The sequence below is a fragment of the Salvelinus fontinalis genome, chromosome 10 (assembly GCF_029448725.1).
Source record: "Salvelinus fontinalis isolate EN_2023a chromosome 10, ASM2944872v1, whole genome shotgun sequence".
NCBI classification, from domain to species: Eukaryota; Metazoa; Chordata; class Actinopteri; order Salmoniformes; family Salmonidae; genus Salvelinus; species Salvelinus fontinalis.
Genome location: NC_074674.1, coordinates 36,138,511 through 36,143,495, shown reverse-complemented (window position 1 = coordinate 36,143,495; position 4,985 = coordinate 36,138,511).

Sequence of the window (4,985 nt, the reverse complement as noted above, 5' to 3'; positions counted from 1 at the left end):
GTACATCATTCAGCCAGCCCCACACTTGGCATTACATTTCCTTTTAGTGGGGAGACCTGGCCATTGACCACATGCTGAGGGAACACTGTCACAGGCCTGTCATGGTTTTAGTTTCACCTGTCGTCAAGGTGGCCATTCACAAACACGGGTTTCCCTGGAGACAAGCCCATAGTACCCCACTCACAGCCCTGTGAAGTTGGCATCTCATGAAAATAAATAATCAATTCATTTATCCTCAAGAGTTTATGCTGGTTTGTGCTGTAAAATTAATCTAGTACTAGTATGGGTTCTTTGATACTCTTTTTACAATAACTAAAGCGCCAAATGCCAGTTATTCATTGATTCTTCAGATAACTCCCTCTCACTCCTTCACCACCACCTCCCTGGGTCTTAACCCTCTGTTGGGCCCCGCCACACTTGAAGAAAGTGCCCTGTCTAATCTGGGGGAGCAGGCCTTGAGCCTGCAAAAGGCGCGGGAGCGGCGCTTTTCCTGATGCCCTCCTACTGAGCCAGTCAGTCAGCCCAGCTACATGCAGCCATGTGGGCCAAGGCCTGCCACAGAGGGGTGGGTGGAGGGGGTCACAGGGGTGTGTGTGTGTCATACTGTACACTCTGGAGGCGTGAGTGTGCATGCATGTGTCCATGCTGGCATCGGGTTGATGCTGAGCCTAAGAGCTTGTTGGTGGGGATGCTGCTTGCCTCCCCTGTGGAGGCTCTTGGTTCTTGGCCTACTTTGGGAGAGGTGAATTGAGGGCGGCTCAAGTCTAGGGGTAAGGGGATTAAGTCCAAACGCGCTCCTCTCCAGTTTGGGATTTTGCCCCGATGCCAGACACTTAAAGTCTGCCAGAGATTAAGATAAAGAGAGAAGTAAGACCTGCGTGTGTTGTGGTGCCAGTGGGGAGATGTTTTCTAAAAGAAAAAGGGAGTAAAAAAAGAAAGATATAGAGGGTAACATGATCTAATATTTCAACTCTGCATTGTTGACCTATTTTACATCAGGCACGCGTCCCATCTTAAGTCACTGTGTTTACAATAGGTTAGATAAAATAAAGGATAAACTGTTATTTTCTTTTGTCTTGTATGGGTGGATAATCTGTGATTTATTCACTGGTTTAATTAGGAAATGGCTTGGATTCCCCTTTCGGCCACAATTTTTTTTCCCCTTGGTCTGGGAGTATGGTACTATATGGTACTCGCAGTAGGAGGTACAGTGCTAACTGTGCAAGGGACATCCAAAGAGACATCTTCAGCTGTCTGATAGGATAGTCCTACGAGGGTCAAGCCTCTGATAGGATGGTGATGGTCATACCAGATGCCTCAAGCCTCTAAGGGTTATTCTGGAGTAGCTAGCCCTGTCAGTCTGCTTTACGAATGACAGAACACTAAACTTTGTCCATTATGCATCATAAATCTGAAACACCTGCAAATATCAGTTTCCTTGATGGGTGAAAGGTGACACTTAGCTATGTAAGCGCTAACTAGAGAGCAGTATCAGCAGGGCTCAGAGATGCTATCCAGCATTATGTATATTCTTTCTTCCTTAGCATGTTGACAAAAGCCCATGTAGGGACGGACACCTTCATAAAAGCCTGTCTATCGATCGATGTTAGCATATAGCACATATATCAAACGTCGAGGTTGGGCAAAGAACTGGGACAGAGCCGTGGCAGCAATGCCCCCGAAGGACCAGGAGTCTGCCCATCCCTTTGTCTGGGGGTCCCTCCACCACCCCAACCCCTCCACCCTGCCTTCTGGAGGCTCCTAGGCTGGGCTGGGCAAGGGGCTGCGGCTGCTCTGTCCCGCTCCTCCAAGAAAGTGGGTCACGAGTCTGAGACTATGGGATTACTGTCCGGGAGTAGTGTGTCGTCCTGTCGGGTGTCTCTTATCCATGTTTTTTAAATCCCCATCCTCTCTGTCACACACACACTCTTGCATGCCGCAGACTACCACAACTGCCCCCCTCCCTCCCTCCACAACCATCCTGATTTTGCTTAGCATGTTTGGGTTAGTCTGTTTGTGCCGTTAGGATGACTTCCTTCTCCAGACCTCTTGATGCTTACCATAACAAGGAAGGTGGATAAACATAGTCCAATTAACACTCAAATAGAATTTAGAGGAGGTTCAAGGAAAGAGGAAAAAATATAAATGTCAACCACACTAAGACAACTAGCTTTTTTAGCCCAGGCTCTGATGTGTGATTTTTCAGAGTGTTCCGATGAATTGTTTTCTAATTTGCCGAATCAAGACCAGCTCAGCAATAATGACATCAAATAGTGACACCATGATAAATGTGAGCTTTTAAACACCTGACCCCTCTGATTCTTGCGGCAGGCCATTTGTCCAGCGTGCTCTGACACCGAGTATGATTAATCAGCAAATAAATTACTAATAATAAATACATTAATTTTGTAGTGAAATGATTACATCCATCATTAGGGGAGAGGAGCCTCGCCCTGCTCTGCGATGTGACTGCTGATGGTCAGAGAGCGAGGGTGAAAGATAGAGAGATGGAAGAGACAAAAGGAAAAGAGAAGGAGAGAAAGGGAAATTAAAAAGTGATAGAAGTCAAGAAGATTGTGGAAAAGACCAAAAGAAAGAGACGAAACAAGGAGAAAGAGTTTTTATCGATGAGAGAGGATAAAAAACAAGCAAGAGGTGTGAGGACATGAAGAGGATTTGTGTTTGGGGATGGGAGCCCTGTAACTCTGGAGACCGAGAGCTATAACTTATCGCCCTCATCTCATCTTTGGGCAAGCAGAAGGGAGTAGGGAGTCTCATCTCACCTCTCTAACTGTGGGGGGGATGAGCAGGACGGAACAGAGATTTCAATTAGAATCCAATTAAGAGCCACCAGTGGCACCGATGGCCTGCTGAAGTGTCCCTGAGCAGAGGCACAACCTTGTGTCTCTCCTCTCCTGTCTCTCCTCAATTACAATAGGAAGTCATAACTCTCAGTTATCCAGGTGTTTGTTTAGGAGTTATAGGTTATGGGGGGTTATAATCAACTGGAAAAACAAGTGATGACTTTGACCAACAATTGTTTATACAACAATTAAATATTGCACACCCCTTGACCCTCAGATAACATCTACTTAATATGGAAGGATTCAGGGTTTTTTGGGGTAAAATGCTTAAGGTTGGAGTGTTTTTCATTCTTTTTGGTACCAAGGACCAACATCCCCGTCTTCTATCGGCCTCTCCTATTACTTTATTCTGTCACCATTGAGTAATGCCATGAGTAATATAGGACAAAGTGGAATATAATTTGCTGTAGATTAGTGGCTACCCCTGATCTGCAATTATCTTTGCTCAGGTTAGGATGAAGGTTAGCAATTAATCCTTTGTAACTGAAGTCTTATGTACAGTTAGCCTCGGAAATATGGGGGTTTTGGTAAGGGTAATATATTTTCAAATCTGATCCAAGTCCATTATGAATTGATCTAAACGTAAATTATCTTAAAGCTTACTGTCCCTGTTTCTGTCGGTCTGTTTGTCTTTCCGTCCCTCTGGCTGTCTGCCCATCCGTGTGTCCATCTTTCTGCCTGTCTGTCCATCCGTCTGTGTAGTTGCCCCTCAGAAGACCCAACAACGACCACCTACAAACCAGACAGGCATGTCCTCGACAGGTCAGCATCCCCTAACCCAAGCTGGGAAGAGCCTTAACTCTGCCTTAGAGGTTTGAACCCTAACCTCATGACATTGTCTGCCCTGCAGGGTTGCCTGTCATCGCACTAAAGAGACAGATATTCCACACTGAAACAAAGCCCCACAAAACCCAAGAGTCCCCAGAAGGTCATTCTTGACCAGCTATGCAGAGTCGACAGAAAGAAGACAAAAAGAAAAAGTGAGCATGCGAGATTCTGAAAAGGAAGGACAGTTGTTGGTCCCTTCATTGTCTGCGTATGACACAAGTGACACATGTTGGGTTGTAAAAGTGTCAGGGACTTGAGTTAAGGGCCATTGTATTGGTGTCCAGTGGTAGCGTTGGGCCTTTGTCCCCTGTGTTGTACGTCATTAGCATATCAATATTCATTTCAGAGGTTGATGTCGGGTAGAGGTGGCAGCCTCTTTAGACCCGAGCTGAGTTCTCTCTCTCACACACAGGCCCTGAGGACCTGCTGTTGAGTTAAACGCTTGTGGAGATCATTGATAAGACACAACGGTAGAAATGCAATGGCAGACTCATAAAGATGGGATGAAGTCTGAATCACTTGCTCAGCTTTGTTCAATATGTGTTTATAATTTTATTTTGTATCCATTTTCATATTTACGTCAATAACTTTTTGTTTATGAAAAGGTTCATTATTCATTCTGGAAACAAACATTTTTTTGTAGAACAATTTATGATATGATTAGCAGTGATAATACAATATTTTCATTGTTGTTGAAGCTGTAGTTGGCATTGTTAAGGTACTGTAGTATTGACGGTTCTACTGTAGTATTGACGGTTCTACAACTTTTCACTTATATGAAAATATATCAGCAATTTTTCTATTAATCCCAAAATATTAACCAGGCAGTTAGTCCCTCCACTCCCCCCTTCATCCTGTCCCTACCCAGGGATGAGTAACAAAGGGCTCAATGGTGTCACTCGTCCCCTCCAATCCCTCTCCTCCACTCTCCCCCTCTCTGGCCGGCTGACCCCCTGACTGACAGTAGCTGGGGGACAGTTAGCGTAGCGGTGTGGGCCGACCGGAGTGAGCGAGGCGTTTACTCGGAGGGCCAAGCGGAAAAGCGGTTGGGCAGTTTCGCCAGCTGCTGGGGGAGCCATGACTGTTGCCGGCCAGTGAAACCTGACAGATGGAGGCATTTCAAAACAATGAGAGCTTTTTGCTTTGGTTAAAGCTAGGGGTTTCTAGCACCCACTTGCTACTATGCTAACTTATTGTAGATTGTGATAGAATCTGTTATGATAATTCTCTGTCTAGTTATTAAGATTTATGCTGACTGACTGTTACACCATGATGTAACATTTTCACTATTAA